At 33.0% G+C, this 17,829-nt stretch overlaps 2 long non-coding RNA genes across 7 annotated transcripts; one reads left to right on the top strand and one right to left on the bottom strand.

Annotated features, from left to right (window-relative positions):
* The first annotated feature begins 1,628 nt into the window (after positions 1 to 1,628).
* LOC110821237 (uncharacterized) lies at positions 1,629 to 15,176 on the top strand. 3 transcript variants are annotated; one of them, XR_002541019.2, is made up of 6 exons: positions 1,629 to 1,940; positions 13,743 to 13,937; positions 14,056 to 14,294; positions 14,376 to 14,485; positions 14,579 to 14,747; positions 14,823 to 15,176. It is a non-coding gene; the product is annotated as an uncharacterized LOC110821237 (long non-coding RNA). The 3 variants fall into 3 exon arrangements; XR_002541018.2 differs by having other exon boundaries at positions 13,738 to 13,937; XR_002541017.2 differs by lacking the exon at positions 13,743 to 13,937 and having other exon boundaries at positions 1,661 to 1,940.
* LOC148253667 (uncharacterized) lies at positions 11,789 to 17,698 on the bottom strand. Of its 4 annotated transcripts, none has more exons than XR_015818978.1 (5): positions 16,500 to 17,698; positions 15,611 to 15,912; positions 14,564 to 15,490; positions 13,110 to 14,457; positions 11,789 to 12,169 (listed from the first exon to the last, which is right to left on the bottom strand). It is a non-coding gene; the product is annotated as an uncharacterized LOC148253667 (long non-coding RNA). The 4 variants fall into 4 exon arrangements; XR_015818977.1 differs by having other exon boundaries at positions 17,106 to 17,698; XR_015818976.1 differs by having other exon boundaries at positions 15,611 to 17,698.
* Positions 17,699 to 17,829: the final 131 nt, after the last annotated feature.

Raw genomic sequence — 17,829 nt, 5'->3', positions numbered from 1 at the left:
GTTCAATCCGTAAACTCTAATAAAAAATTGAAATGCTTAGATTGGACTGGATTTCGAAAAGTATTCCAAGCTACTTACATATTTTCTTTTTGAAGATCAAATGATACGTAGGTCTGCTCCATCCATTATATTTTTTATAAGATTTCGTGGATAATAAAGTATTGAATTTCAAGAAAATTAAAAACGAAACGCAACACTTTCCTGTTTTGTCGAATTTAGATGAAAGAGAAATTGAAGATATAGTACCTTTCAAAGACTTCTATATTTCAAAAGAAATGAAAGATAGAACTTTACTTCTTTTTGTAATAGCTTGTATTTTTCTCAGTTTGAATTCTTGTGTTTGTTATTGTTGGTTAAGAGTGTATACATATGAAAGAAGATGAAATAAGATTAAGGATGAAGTTTCGAGTCAAACATAGTGAAAACGATGAAATTAAGGTGAAAGGAACCCCTTAGAAAGATAACTTTCTCCCGAAGAAACTGAGTTTTCTAGGCTTAGAAATGCTTCTCGAGACTAGAGTGACATTTTAGAATGCAAAAAAATACTTTTGAAACATGAGGGAATAATTGAATTAACAATTAGGAGAAAAATTCCCAAAAGAGGGAGAAAATCCCCCGAGAGAGGAAGAAAAATCCCCTGAGTAACATAAATTGACCTTTAGTGCTTGAAGCACTTCCTAAGCCAAAGATCGATGGAATTTGGGGATGAGATTTGAAGAAACATTAGATAACATATGGAAAAAGAAATTAGTAAGAAAAGAAAGACTTGTATAGAAGAAAAATTAAGAGAAAAATTCAAGGAACCGAAGCCTTAGTGCAATAGTTACTGAGAAAACGTTACATTAACCCTTTTAGCTTGACTTGCGTTTCGAGACTAAACTACTTGAAATTTGTGGCTCAAATTTGGCTGAGAACTAGCCAAGACATTGAGGAAGAAGTGTGTAAAAAAAAAGTCCATAGAAAAAAATTAGGAGAAATGAGGCAATACCAGAAAGGCATGCACATGAAGGATAATTTTGACCTTTGGGTTGGGCCATAAGTGGGCCAAATGGACCCAGATCAAGTCCAAACCAAAACCATATGATAGCTACCTCCTTGAAGAACACGTGAAGCACAAGTTGTGCAAAAAGATTAAGAACTAAGTAAATTATGGGGTTTTGAAGTAAGGGAATGGGCATGGGCATGGGCATGGGCCTAACTTTGCTTGCAGTTAAGACCTTTTGGGACTTAGGTGAACCTTAGATCAGCCAAATGCGATCATTTTGAGTCCAAATTTGGTCAGTAAGTAGCTGAAACTACGACGAGCAAGTAAAGGTAAAATGGACCAAAAACACATAAGAGTCAAGGGAGTTATAACCGTTTAAAGTGAAAACATGAGCATGAATTGCAGTTTTGGGGCGTATGGGTTTAGGTGGGCCTAGGGAGCCCAAAACACCTTGAATGGAGCCCAAATTTGGTATGAAAGCTCCTGGAAGGAGGTGGAGGTGGTGGGAAGAGTTTGGATAAGATTAGAATTCTCTATAATTACTTAAAGGCTAAGGAACGAAGAGATAAGGATGAAAGCATGAGGTGTCATGGTGATGTAAGGTGCCAAGCTCTTGGCTTGCCACCTCATCTCTTTATTGCCACCTATTCCAGCTCTCCTCCACTATAAATAGGGGTCGGGGACGGGCAGAAGCATCTGGAGAAAAGGAGAGCAAAGCTAGAGAGAGAAAGAAGAGAGAAAGAGAGATAAAAGAGAAAAATGAGAGAAAAATGGTGTATGCCCAAGAAAGGTGAGGGAGACTGAGGGAATTTGAAAATTCTTCCTTGAGGAAACTTTGCCCAAATATTTTAGCAGAACATAGAGGAAGCAAGAAGGAAAGAAGAAAACCAAAAAAAGAAGAGAAAAATGAGAACGAAAGCTCACGGCCAACCAAGGGAGAACCTGCGGGCTGAAGGTAAGCTTTCTCCTTCATTTGAATTTTGTTTCTTTTAAAAGTTTGATGATAAATCTTGAATGATGTGAAAGATATTTTTGAAATTAGAAATGGCTCAAAAATATCCTGAGACATCTATCGGATTTTCGAAAGAAAAAATTTAGAAATTAAGTCTGAACTCTGTCGGAGTTAAAATAGTGTGTTTTACAAAATATGTAATTTCAAGTTTCTTTTCAAGGGAATTAATTTACTTATCATTGGGATGTTTTTTAGTATAAAACAATGATAAATTAAAGGAAAGATGATGCTAAAATTTCGGTAGAAAATTGAAAAAATCTAAGGGAAGACTCTGCCCAATGAAAAGAGAAAATTGAAATATTTATAAGGCAAAACACTATAAAAGTGACCAGAGAAAATTGAGAAAAATATAAGGGAGACTCCATTGGAACAAAGAAAGGTTAAAATGATTGCACTGGACTCGATATACATAGGCATTATGATATCATGACATACGTAGTTTTTGATGTATTTTCAATATATCTATACATAGATTTGTTGTACATTATTGATGATGATTTTGAGTAAAGCATGTGATGTTTTAATGAACTGTGGTATTGGGATTTGAAATGTGCATCGCCTCGACTCCCACCTATAATGTGCCAAGCTAAGTGTGGTCGAGGGATCTACACGAGTTACACAGTGAACCTAAGGGATGAGTTGGGGGATCTGTGATAGTTGTGAATTGTATTGTGATTCTATATGGGGCTATGCAGTATAACCTTCAACACCATAAAGACGAGTTAGTCAAACCACTTCTAATCCAATATTTATCTTAGAACACAAAGGTTAAAAATTTATTAAGATAGGAAATAGTCAAAGAACACCTAACCAAGAATTAGTAAGATTTGTATTGAGTTAGTTTGCAAAATTTTTTACCTCTACATGCATCACTTGTTGCTCTTAGGGATACATAGGTTTTGCAAGTTTGATTAGCAAATATATCAATTAATAGCTATGAATAGGAAACTGAATCAAAGAACCAAATCATTTAACATATATATATATTATGTTATCTATAATAAATATCATAGATTTTACCGCATTCAAATAGCGAATGCGTAGAACTAAAAAGAAGAAACAAAAGTTGAATCATTACCTCTCCTTGACAATAATTCCTTTACACATCTCTGTCTCTTGGTTTACGTAAAAGAGATCATACTAATATGTAATAAGTATTAGTACATTTCTTAACAAGGAATACCGTCCAAACTGAATATGCAATAAATAATCAAATATTCAATCCTTATCTTTCTTTAATTTTAGTAGCCCCAAAATGAAGTCCATTAATATGTCAAAATTTTCCTGACCAAGTATAGGTAAAGGAGCGTAAGCCTATGAGATAAGACCCTAGATTTAGCCTTTTTACAAGTGGCATCTCTCACAGATCTATTCTACATCACGTCTCTCATATTGAATGCTTTGTGGATGTTGATCGAGTTGGATCTAAAATTGATAGAAGGTTCATTATGAGTTATTGCATTTTTTTTTGTAAGAACCTGGTATCATAGAGAAGCAAGAAGTAATCAGTTGTGTCTCGATCCAATGTAGAGTCCGAGTACAAAGCTATAACCCATTCCTATTTACTCCCCAAAATGTCCTATTTACTCCCCCACATGTGATTCTTTTATAAGCAATTCACGCATAGAGTATTGAGGTAAACACAACTTATTTTATTTAATACAAGTATCCATCAACTCTATAAAATTTACCAAATGCTCCATGTCCACAAGCAATGAACACATCACCTAAGTCACAATCATTGGCATATAATTCCTTAACAAGGTCAAACCCAAACAACCTTACATCTAGATAAGTAAAAAGAATATACCTTCGGGCTAAAACATCTATGACTACATTCTTTTTACCTTTTAATGACATATGGGAAAGTTTCGTCAAATTCCAACCATCTAGCATACTTTTTGTTCAACTTACTATGACCATTAAGATGCTTCAAAGATTCATGATCCGTATGAATGACAAAATTTTTGAGCCAGATGTAGTTTTGCCAAGTTTCTAAGGCCCTCACAAGTGCATAAAACTCTTTACCATAATGTTGGATAGCTCATGGCTACCCCTTTTAGACTTTCTCTAAAATAAGCAATAGGTTACTTTATTCATTACTGCAACATTAAAGAAATGAAGAAGAAAATAAATAAAGTAATGTTGATGTCTAGCCTTATTTATTAACGTTGACAGAGTGTTTGGGTTTGTCTTCTAGAAACGAAGTCATTGCTAGAGCAGAACAAAGTGTAACCCAAGAGAAAGAAAGTTTGTTTGAAATTAAAGAAAAACGGATAGAATGAAGTTAAAAGCATGACTTTCTTGACTATCAAGACAATGATTCTACCAAGATCCTCTCTCTCCCTTAAATTGCATAACCGACCACATGAATTTGATATAAATGATCATAAACTTTATAAGTTACCAAATGGACATGTCACTGTAAATTTACATGAGAAACAAGAAAAAAATAACTTTTTTCTTAAAGTATAGATTCTACCTTTAACGCATTATTAACTCTCAGTGAATGTTCCATAACTTAAGAGAAATACATAATCACATACAAAACAAATAACAAATTTGTTGTTCAATAACTACGAAATTAAAATGGATGTTTTACCTCTTCTTGACACCAACTATGCCGAAATCATCTCCTTCCCTTAGCTTACTTAAAAGACCACTTCAATGTGCTATATGTGACCATAAAACTTAACAAGGCACCTATTTCCCATTTGTGAACTTTTCCAAGGAAGCTCAGATTTATAAATATACATTTTACTACAAAATTGAAATGAAGAAGGAAAGAAAGAAAGCAAAGAAAATAAAAGAAAGAAAAAAGAAAATTTCCTACCAAAGCTCGGATTCTACCTCTAGAATGCATAATAGCTATCAACGAGTATTGCATAACTTATGAGCAATATATAGGTTACGTGGCATATAGATTGCACAGGTGACATATGAAGAGGAAAATGAACTTCTTCTTGGCAATAGTTTTGCCAACACCATCCATTTCTTTAGACCTATCTCAAAGAGCAAATAAATGCATTATAATTTATTATAAAACTTTATAATATACTTCCATATTATTAGTGAATCTTCATTGTCAGTTGAGCAAATAAATGCATGTATTATTGCAAGTTAAAATAACGAAAGAATGAATGAAGAAAAGAAGAAAGGAAGTAAAAAAAGAAAAAAAGTTTTCCAGTAAAATTCAAAATCTACCAAAAAAATGCATCATTCACTATCACAATGTCCCCCATGACCAACGAGTAATACATAGATTATGTACCACATATTAGCAATTAAATTATTTTTTAAAATAATTTATTGTCATAATTGTCTCAAATCTGCTGATTAATTGTATAAAATATGTTACTATATATGTTGATTAATTGCATAAAATCTGCTGTCATAATTGTAATAAACATGCTGATTAACTCCTTAATATCTATTAATTAATTATATAAAATCTGTTGGTATCAGTTAATTCCTTTGACAAAAGAAAGAAACAAATTATGAAATAAAAAAAAGAAACAAATGCTTTGTTAAATAATTATGAAAAGCAAAAAGAATGTTTTACCTCTTCTTGGCAATAATTATGCGAACATCATCTACTCGCCTAAAAGACCACTTCAATATGCTGTAAGTGATAATAGGTATTTAATGTGCCTCTTTCCCATTGAGCTCAAAAATCAAAGAAAAAAAATCTCCTCGAGAAGGAAGGAAACAAAGTAAAGAAAGAAGGAAAGAAAAGTAAAACCAAGAAAAGAACAATCATTTTCCTCAAAAATCAGCACAGGAAGGACAGCAAATTCAAAGTAAAAAAAAAAAGAATTCCTTTTGTAAGAAGTAATCAAATATTTTTTAACGAAAATGAGAGAAGAAAAAGAAAATCATAATGAAGTTCTCTCCTTCACAGGTGATCAACTTTGGAACACGACCAGAGTTTATAGAATGCTTAAAATTACCGAGGAGGCATAATATATATAGGTCATGTACGTTATTGTATACATGGCATAAATCAAAAACAATAAATTAACAAGTCATGTGTTTAAGCTCAATCCATGAAGTCTAATAAAAATTAAATGGTTAAATTTAACTGAATTTAAAGTAGTACGCCAAGTTGTTTACATACATTCTTTTTTAGAATCAAGTCATAAATATTTGTATATTTCAAGTTAAACAGAAGATAAAACTCTACATATTCAATTGTGTGATTTTTAAATACTTCAAGAGAGCTTGGAAAATAAAATTTGAGTTTACAGTAAGATGAAGAGTTTGGAGAAAATAAATTTCCAATTTTTATTTCTTATATCCTTTGTGTTTACACTTATGAGATATTTATATAGTAATTATCCTTATTTTAACAAATTCTAATTACATGATATATGTTTACTATTAGAACTCTAACTATAATCAACATTCTTTGTCAAGTTGGTGCAAAAATATCACACATATCCAACTTGCAAACCAAGTTCTTGATGAATTTATTGCATAATCCGTTAATGAAAATATCAACTATCTGGTCACCAAAAGATACGTGATATAAGTATAGAGAGTCACCAACTACCTTCTTTTTTATGAAATGTCGATCAATTTCAATGTGTTTTGATCTGTCATATTGAACTGGATTATGAGCAATATTAATGGTTATTTTATTGTCACAAAACATAGATAGTCTCTCCTCTTTAAACAGTTTTAGCTCCTTCATTATCTTTTGCAACCATAATAATTCACAAACTTTTTGGGTCATTGCTCTATACTTTGCTTCTATACTAGAGCGAGTAATTACACTTTGTTTCTTACTTTTTTATGTGACCAAATTGCTTCCTAAAAGTGTGTAGTAATCTGTTGTTGATCTTCTATCATCTAAAGATCTAATCCGATCGGCATCTGTAAATACTTTTATTTTAAGGAGACCATACTTAGAAAAGAGTAGACATTTTCTTGGTGCAGACTTCAGGTATCGTAATATGCAGAAGACAGCATGTAAATGAGTCTCACGAAAATCATGCATGTACTGTCTCACTAGACTAACTACATATGCTATATCAAGTCTGATATGTGAGAGATAAATGAATCGTTCAACTAGTCTCTAGTATCTTTCCAAGTCAACTGATGTACCACTACCTGATTGTAATTTGTGGTTGCTTTCATTAAGTGATTCTGCTGGCTTGCAGTCCATTATATTAATCCCTTTTAATAAGCTTAGGATATATTTTATTTGCGAAATGAAGATCCTTTTATTGGACCTGACAACTTCAATTCTCAAGAAATATTGCAATTCTGCAAGATCCCTTATTTCAAACTCTTGAGCAAATAGTTCCTTCAACCGAGTCATCTCTTCTGTATCATCTCCAGTCACTACAATATCATCATATCATCTACATAAATAATGAGAAAAGTGACCATACCGTCACGATATTTGATAAAAATGGTATGATTAGCATTACTTTGTTGATATGCAAAAGAGATCATAACTTTTCTAAACCGTTCAAACCATGTTCTTGGAGACTGCTTTAATCCGTATAAGACCCTTTTTAATTTGCAAACTTTTCTTTGTGTCCTCTCATCTTCAAATCCATGTGAAATTTTCATGTATACCTTTTCCTTTAAGTCTTCATGAAGGAATGCATTTTTTACATCAAACTGTTGTAAATCCCAATCAAAGATAGTTGCGCAAAACAAAAGTATTCTAATTGTGTTCCTCTTTGCAATAAGTGCAAATGTCTCCTAATAGTCAATTCCATAGGTCTGAGTAAATTATTTAACCACCAATCTATCTTTACACATTTCAATCGATCTGTCTGCTTCGTGTTTTATGGTGAACACCCATTTACAATCAACTATCTTCTTTCCCTATGAAGGTGAAACAAGTTCCCATATTTTATTTTTTTTTCAGTACTCTCATTTCTTGAATCATGACTTCCTTTCACTTGGGATCTTCTAGAGCCTTTCTCCAATCTTGTGGAATAGACACAAAGGAAACAGATAAGACAAAAACTCTATAGGATGGAGATAAAGAGTCATAGGAAACAAAATTACATATAGGATGCTTAGTACAAGTTTTCGTTCCCTTTCTAATAGCAATAAGTTTATCTGATAAATCACAAGAGAAAGATAACTCACCAGTATCTTCTGTAACTAAAGAAGATTTTTGACCTGGGACAGGCTGCATGACGATTTTTTCTGACTTATCTCTCCTTGAGTACCTTTTATCAAATCTGATTTATTCAGAAGTCCAACATTATCTTCTTGATTAAGACCTTCTGCAACTGAACTCTCTCCCCTGAATACGACTCTCAATAGTTACCTAATTAGGTATCACTTATTCTTTCTCACTCTCTCCCTGAAGAAGTGTTGGGTTTGAGTTGAAGTAAGACTCAGTTTTTCTAAAGGTAACATTCATAGTTACAAAGTATTTTCTAAATAGTGGATGATAAAACTTGTAGTCTTTTTGGGTAGAAGAATATTCAACAAATACACACTTAAGAGCTCTAGGTCCTATCTTCCCCATATTTTTAGCATGAACAAAGCACATACATTCAAACACGTTTGGGAGAACAATGTATGAACTTTTTCCTTACAAAACCTCCATATGGCTTTTAAAATTCAGAACTCGCAAAAGCCTTCTATTGAAAAGATAGACAGTTGAAAAAACTGCATCTCCTCAATAACTATTCGGTAGATTCATTGTGAACATTAATGACCGAGCTACCTCCAGCATGTGTCTATTTTTCCTTTCAGCAGCCTTATTTTGTTAACTAGTATAAGCACAATTTGTCTGATAAATTATCTCATTTGACTCTAAGTAAGCATGAAACCTACTATTTCATATGTTTTATATCATTGTCAATTCTTATAATCTTAACTTTGACATCAAATTATGTACATATCATTTTATAAAATGATTGAAAACATGAAAATACATCACCTTTCGCTTTTAACAAATAAATTCATGTTAATCTAGTACAACAGTCAATAAAAGTAACAAACCATTTATAATCAGAAAGAGATGTATTCTGAGTAGATCCCCACACATCAAAGTAAATAATCTTAAAATGATCAGTACTTCTATTAGTACTTAAATGATAAGAACTCCTCTTTATGTTTAGCAAGTTTACATGCATCACAAAACAAAAACGTCATAAAAGTTTCTTTTAAATAAACTAAAATATAATTTTTCTAAAACAAAAAAGGATGTTTCAATCGTTAGTGTCATTGTAATATTTTCATATTAACTTTTTTATTTCCAATAGTGGCTTGATTTCCAATTAATTTCTGGTGCCTATTCAAGATATATAAGTCATCTTCCAGTCTACCAATGTCAATTCTCTTCCTGATTTTAAGATTCTAAAAAATACAATAATTAGAAAAAAATTCAATTTTACAGTTAAGATATCTAATTATGGCTCTAATAAATAAAAGATTGTTAGAAAAACTAAGCACATGTAAAACTGAAGATAGTGTAATAGCACGAGTACAATTAATAGAACTTGTTCCAGACACAGGGGTGTATGACTCGTTTACTATACAGACATTTTCTCATTCAATACAAGAAGAATAAGTTAAGAATTCTTTAGAAGAGCTTGTCATGTGTCTGTTAACTCCAGAATTTATAATCCAACTATCAGGAATGGAAATAGAAGAGAGATGAACAATACCTAATTTTACCATATTTAATGTGTCAGCAGTTGATGGAGAGTTAAGTTAACTCAGAAAGTGCTTTAGATTTTGAATTTCTTCTGTAGAAAAAGCTTCAATGGATGGTGAACCAGATGTATCCCTAACTTCAACAAAATTTATTTGAGCTCTTGTGGTTCCACCTTTTCTTCCTTCCTGACCTCTAATTGGTCTTTAATGCAAATTTCAACAAGTTTTCTTAATGTGTCTTGACTTACCACAATAGTCATACTTCTATATATTTCTGAATTGATCAAATTGAGCAACTAATTCAGCCCTCTCGACTAGTGCAATGTGAAGCATGACATTTCTTCTACTCTATTCTTGCTGGATATAAACATAAGTTTGTTCTAATGAAGAAAATGAATCCTTAACAAGCACTTAGATCTGTATTTGATCATATTCGGTGTTCAAACCAGTTAAAAAATTATACATTTGCTCTTTTTCTATCAATTTCTGAAATTTAACTGCATTTACATAATACTCTGCTTGAAAATCTTAATAGTAATTTAACTTCTGCCATAATTTATTCAGTTCAAAAAAATATTGAGAAATAGTCATCTCTTTTTATTTTATGTCATGAACTTTATTCCGGATTTCATAAATTTGGGTGTCATTACCCATCTGTGAATATGTAAGACATGCTGCATTTTATATTTTTTAGGCAATTTTAAACAAAAGATATGTTCTGCTAGTATGAGGTTGCATGAAATTTATGAGTCATGGCATTACCAATGAGCTCTCAAAGTCTCATCCATTATATTTTAAATTACCAACATCTAGTTTCTTCACCTTCCCAGTAATGTAACATTACAATCCTCTAGATTTAATGAACAATAAACAAGATCTCGACCAAAAAAGATGATTAGTTTCATCAAGTTTTACGAGACTGATTTGTAATCAAGGATTATCAAAACTAGTAATACTCACCTTTTTTACTTTTGTTATCTTAGAATGCTAAAAATAAGAAGAAAAATACCAATAATAAAAATGAACCTCCAAATACGCATCAATGAGCCAAAAAAGGACCAAAAAACTTGAAAAATGACAAAAAAACCGGAACCATATCTGACTCAACTTAGCTCGACTCGGCTCGACTCAGCTCAGCTTTGGCTCGGATGCAGACAGCTCTGCTTAGGCGCGGACAAACCAGGTCAAAATGGTCCGACGCGTGAAATGGCCACACCAGACGTCCCGTGCACAGAAAAGTGAACTAGCGTAAGGGGCTCTATCCGGTCAATGCAGCACGACTCAATGTGTGTCCAGAGCAGCGTGGTGTGCAAAAGGATCAATCGACCCGTTTTCAAACACGAATCAGTCGGATCGGAGTGGCGGAGGGCGCAGAATAGCAGATCTTCCGACCACACGCAGCCGCATGAAAAAATATCGGATGATCACAATCAAGCCGGATTTTGTGCAGAAAGGAACCAGATTTGTCTCAATCGGGCTTTTCTATGGGTATTCCACCATTTTTCAGGCCGAATGTGACGAAACCGACAACACGTGTGGCTAATGTGGCTCTGTTGCCGGCGGCGTGAGTGGTTAACGCGCGCGAAAACTGTAGCTGTTCTACCTTCTTTCTTTCCTCATTTCAGAAACTGTGCTTCTTCTAACTGATTCTTTTCTCCCACTAAATTAGAACTAATTAAATCTCGAAATTTCATAACATAGTCCCCACTCCATTAACTTCCTCTATATTGAAAAAGAAAACAATATTTAAGTATTCAAAAAAGTGAAAGCACCAAAAATATATATAAGCTATACAAATTAAAATTTACAGATTCAATCTTCAGAAAACTGGTGGGTATGACTAAATGAGTTTGAACCAAATATTTTCAAGTTTCGCCGAGAAGTAAATCTGATTTTTCCTTTATTACACCTAAACACTAAAGTCAAAATTCAGAAAGTTTCAAATAAAGTTTTATTTGTTGTAAAACTAACCGTTCTCTTCCTTTTAATGAGAGCTACCATTCACTTCAAATGAAATCTAAGTATCATGAATCTAAAAATCTCTATTTAAATCAAATAGAATCATGAACCTAAAAATCTCTACTAAAATCAAATAGTAATTAAATAAAGCAAAAATCTTATGTTTTAATTATCAATAATACAAAAAGTTTAGCACACAAAACCTACAAAATAATCATAATCTTGCTTCCAAGAGCAATAGATGAAGTACTACAAAAAGAATATTTAAAGGTTGCTAAAGGTGAGATTTTAGTAATGAATTCCTCATATCTGTTGAAAGCTAGCATGGCTTCAAATGAAGGAATAACTTGAGCTAAGAACTCTTTGCTATCCAAAAGAGTAGTTTGAGTGCAAGATACATAGATGAAATATCATACTAACACGGAAGACGAAAGATTACTAACTTCAAAGTTGGCAAGTCTACCTCAGGAAAGTTGGCAACTTTTGCAGGATTTGGTTTGCCCATGAAAAGTTTGAAAGCTTTTTTCCCTGCTAAAGTAATAGTTCTTTCATCTGATGAATCACATGAAGGTAACCCACTGCAGCAATGATCAGTTTAGCATCATAATGATGCATAACAAAAATAGATATGATAATAAAACAATACCTAACAACAACTTGACATGACAAAAGTAAATATCAGCATCATACAACAATATGTAAGTTTTTATGGAGTTCAAATACTAAAACACCAGAGTAAGAGCAACCAGAACCTACATAAATATATAAGAAGCACGATAATGAATAACACGAACATATAATAGGAATAAGTAATCAAGTGCAAGGGATCAACTTTTTTTATAGAAAAAATAAATTGTTATTAGTAATAAGAAGAGATAAACTACAATGGTAGAGAATAAAATATTCTACTAGAGATTTGAATGAAAGAGTTTTTAAAGAAAAATATGTTACAAAATGGTTTGGAAACTGGGTCCCAAAGGTCAAACTATTATCAAACTTCTGATTTCAAGAACGGAGACAAAAATATCTGAAAATGTCTCATTGGATTTCAACTTATATAATATAACATATTGAAAGCATGCTTCAGAAGTTGACAAAAATCTACCAAACTATTAAAAACATAAAATTGCACACATCCTTTTAAAACATAGAATTCTATGGATCCGAATTCACTGTTGATCCAATGGTACATTACCAAGAAATACTAGAGACACATAAGCTGAAGGGAAAAACTTGTATGCATTATACAACCATTGTAGTTTGACCTACACCTAGAGTTCCAACCAAAATCTCAATGATGTTGGCATCTTTTGCCATCTCTACTAGGTAATATCTACATGAATTGTTACTCAAGTAAATCCAAGAATGGTGTATAAAAAAGACCATTGGTACATCCAGTCGACAGAATGTGCACCGAAAAGGCAAATGATTTAACATACAAAAAAACAGAATCCAAACTTCAAAAAGAGTGAATAGAAATCAAACGAGACAGACAAGGATGACTGTTGAAAATAATACCTACGCTTAAGAATCTGTCTCTGTTGAGAAATATTTGTCACCAAATGATCTTCTGTTGCATCATACTTAACTAAAACCAACTACATAATTAAAAAAAAAAAGTAATTAAAAAAGGACGAGTAGCCATAAGAAAGGAACAAGAATATCTTACCCTATTTTTCTAATATATAATCTACTTTAATAAACTAATGACGTCTAATACATCTCAAGCAATAATAATTTGATTTTATGATTTATTTTCCAAAACACGTGACTCAAGAAAAATATCTGACCACATTGAAGCAACTATAGTTCAACTCATGGTACTGTTGTACAAATGTCAGCATGATAAATCATCTAATTTTTTCCCATTAGATGGGACTGGTTGCTGCACCAATACTGTCATCGTTAGCATGACTACTAAATGGTCCAGAGAGTCACTGCAAATTCAATGAGATGATTATAGGTATCTAATGTATCTCTTTCCCATTGACCAACTATTTTTGCAACTTCGGATTCAAAGCAAACAATCTCATCACTGCAAATTTAATTAAAAGAATGAAACAATGAAAAGAAGAAAGAAAGAAAGAAATTTTTCTACCAAACTCATATTCTACCTCTAATGCATCAATCAATTGTGTCCACAAAGTATAGGGAATATGTAGATTATGTAGTATCCGCACAGCAAATACATTTGATGAAACAAAGGAAGAAAGAATAAATTAATGAATGAAGGAAAGAATGAAAAGCTGGGTAAAAGTAACGGGTGAGTTTTTGACTTTTCCTGGTGGTGGGACCTGGGACCCAGTTCATACATGCGCTCTTCATTACACTGATTACATTCAGCAGGTAAATATTTACAAATATCATAGTAAAATCTGTTTTACTAATTTAATTATAAGCAGTAATTTCTTTTTACCGTCAAAATATAAAAATTTTAAAGATTAAATTAATTCTTGGTTTACAGTCTGTTCCGGCAATTAAATGGGGAAAACATACGCGATCAATTCTGGACGTTGGGTGTGGTGTAGCAAGTTTTGGAGGTTACTTGTTTGAAAGAAATGTCCTGACAATGTCTTTTGCACCAAAAGATTAGCATGAGGCTCAGGTTCAATCTGCACAGGAAAGCGGAATTCCTGCCATTTCCAGCCAGAGTCTTTGATCTCTTTCACTGTGCACGTTGCAGAGTTCCCTGGCACAATGAAGGTCCTTACATAACATTTATATAGTCTTAGTATTAGAGCTTACTTGTTCTTCGTTCAAGTCTGATGAAGAAACTGTTCATAGGCGGTCTGCTTCTTTTGAAGGTTGACAGAGTTCTGAGACCTGGAGGTTACTTTGTCTGGTCTGCTACCCAGTGTACCAGCAGCTGGAAGAAGATGTGGAAATCTGGAAGGGTAAGATTACTAGAAACATGATCAAGTTTGAAATATAGTTTATTAAGTTTTTGAGCTTCGAGACTAACGGTCAAATACCATTTTTTATCCTAGCAATGCCTGCATTGACAAAATCCATGTGTTGGGAACTTGTGACAATCAAAAAGGATAAGCTCAATGGCATAGGTGCTGCTATCTACCATAAACACACTGACTGCTATGATAAAAGAGAACAGAATCAACCTCCAATGTGTAAAAACGATGATGACCCTAATGCTGCATGGTATGATTAATTCAAGGTTCCATAGCTTTGTTCATGAATACAGAGAAAACTCATTATAGCATGCTGTATTTTCAGGTATGTACCGCTGCAAGCATGTATGCATAGAGTGCCTACTAATCCAACTGAGAGAAGGACCATAGGTTAGAGACACCTTCTTACTGGGTAAACAGTTCTCAGATGGGAATTAATGGGAAACCAGCTCCTCAAGATTTCTCAGCAGATTATGAACACTGGAAACAAGTAGCGACCAAGGTATAAATGAATGCATTAGGAACCAGCTGGTCCAATGTCAAAAATATAATGGACATGAGAGTTGTTTATGGAGGATATGGAAAAAGATAGATGCTAAGTATGCATCCGAAAGATCAAACTGTGAGACAATCAGCAAAAGAATGAGATAGAGTATACTTAATGCATGCAGGTTTTGTACTTTCTTTTCTCTCTTTTTGTTTTTGTTTCTTATGGTTGGAGCTAATCCTCTCCTTTCTCATAAACTCTCTGTCTCTTCAATGTTGTTCTTTTATCAAAAAAAAAAAATGGATTTTATTTATAATTAGTGGAAAAAGTGAGCACACACAGAAAGATGATGCATTTCTTAAAACAACTGTAGATTAGAGATCCACGTCTGTTACCTTTCCAACATTTAACTTGTAGTCAAAACTTATATTTTAACTGAAGCACCATCCACCCAGATGGACAATGGACAAGCTGCTCAGCAACTCTGACATTGTCACACCCTATGTCTTTACAGGATGCAATGAAAATATCGACCATAATTTTATGCTTTCCTCCCAACAGAATTAAATGAGTTGATTAAGCAAATAAATTATATATATAAGAAAGTCATCAATAATAAGATTTACCTGCACACCATTTGTCACAACAGCTAAGCACAATGGGGAGACCTCTGGCAACAAATTTATACTCCTGGCATCCCCTTCTCCACGAAGTTATAACAACATTTTGTAACCTGTTTCCATGTTCCTCTAACCACGGCAGCATGGCATCTTGCTGTTGATCACCAATTAAATCGTGCACAGATCTTATCAATGCATTAGGTACACATGGCAACACTTCTCCAAGATTTGGAAGATTCCTTGTGCCAACATACAGTTGCCCATCACTATAGTTTAGGAAAAAATACTTTCACCAGATGTGGGAGACTCTGCCACAGCAATGTACAAAACATTGATGGAGTTTCCATGTAAGCTAAGATTCAGAACTACTAAACACACGTTTTTACTGTAAATATGAAAAAAATGAGGAAAGAAAGAAGGTATAAAGAAAATTTTCTATGCAAATTCATATTTAAATAAAGAAGGTAGAAGAAAAGAAACAAAGAATGAAGGAAAGAGAAGAAAAGAAAAGCCTGGAAATCAGTCCAAGGATGACTGCAAATTCAAAAGAAAAAGGAAATCGTTTTGTTATTAGCAATGGAATTTTTTGTTAACGAAAAAGATAAGAAAATAAAGAAAACCATAATGAGTTTCTTTTCCTCACGGATGATCGAAAATCATTTGGATAGATAAAAGAAGAACATAAAAAATCAACGTGAATCCTTTTTCTTGGAAACCAAACATCTCTAAAAGTAAAAAGAAAATGAATTTGTCTCGATTGCAGCCAAAAAGAGGATTGAAAAGTTTAGAAACAAAGGAAAACTGAAGTGCATTTTTTTTCTCCAAACAAATTAAAGACTGAGAACTAAAGCCGAATTTGGAAGACGACCAGAGTCTGTAATCGGCTTCAAATTACCGAGTTTTGGTGCCTCTTGCTCATTGATGGAGTTTCCATCCAAGCTCAGATTCAGAACTACTAAACACACGTTTTTATTGTAAATATGAAAAAAAAAAATGAGGAAAGAAAGAAAGAAAAAAAAAAAGAAAAGAAAGAAAGCTTTCTATGCAAGTTCAAATTTAAATAAAGAAGGTAGGCAAAAAAAAAAAGAAACAAAGAATGAAAGAAAGAAAAGAGAAGTATGGAAATCAGTCCAGGGATGAATGCAAATTCAAAAGAAAAAGAAAGTCACTTTGTTATTAGCAATCGAATCTTTTATTAACGAAAAAGAGAAGGAAATAAAGAAACTTATAATGAATTTGTTTTCCTCACGGATAGTCGAAAATCATTTGGATACATAAAAGAAGAACATTAAAACTCTATGTGAATTCTTTTTCTTGGTAACCAAACATGCCCAGAAGTAAAAAGAAAATGAATTCGTCTCGATTGCAACCAAAAAGAGAATTGAAAAGTTCAGAAACAAAGGAAAACAGAAGCGCATTCTTTTTCTCCAAATAAATCGAAAACTGAGAACTGAAGGCGATTTCGGAAGACGACCAGAGTCAGTAGAAGGCTTCAAATTACCGAGTTTTGGTACCTCTTCCTCATTGATGGAGCTTCCATGTAAGCCAGATTCAGAACTACTAAACACACGTTTTTACTGTAAATATAAATAAAAATAAAAAATTAGAAAAGAAAGAAAGAAAAAAAAGAAAAGGAATAAGGTAGAAAGAAAGTTTTCCATGCAACCTCGGATTTAAAGAAAGAAGGTCGAAAAAAAGAAACAAAGAACGAAGGAAAGAAACGAAAAGAAATGTCTGGAAATCAGTGCAGGGATGACTGCAAATTCAAACGAAACATAAAAATCGTTGTGTTAGAAGCAATCGAATTTTTTGTTAACGAAGAAGAGAAAGAAACAAAGAATATCATAATAAATTTGGTTTCCTCACGGATGATCGGAAAATCTTTTGGATACACAGAAAAGGAACATAAAAACTCAACGTGAATCCTTTTTCTTGGTAACCAAACATGTCGAGAAGTAAAAAGAAAATGAATTCGTTTCGATCGCAACCAAGAAAGGACTGAAAAGTTTAGAAACAAAGGACAAGTGAAGTGCGTCCTTCTTCTCCTAACAAATTGAAAATTGAAAATTGAAAACTGAAGAAAATTTGAGAAGACGACTGGTAGAAGGTTTGAAATTACAGAGAGCGGCGGAGTATATATAGGCCATGTACGTTATTGCGCACGTGGCAATTTTTATTTTTATTTACTAATTACTGCGCACGTGGCAACAGGCAGATGAAATATC

Source organism: Carica papaya, chromosome 5 (genome assembly GCF_054855325.1).
Source record: "Carica papaya isolate Zhongbai chromosome 5, ASM5485532v1, whole genome shotgun sequence".
Taxonomy (NCBI): domain Eukaryota; kingdom Viridiplantae; phylum Streptophyta; class Magnoliopsida; order Brassicales; family Caricaceae; genus Carica; species Carica papaya.
The sequence above is the reverse complement of the archived record's forward strand: the minus strand, read 5'-3'. Positions and strand labels throughout refer to the sequence as shown.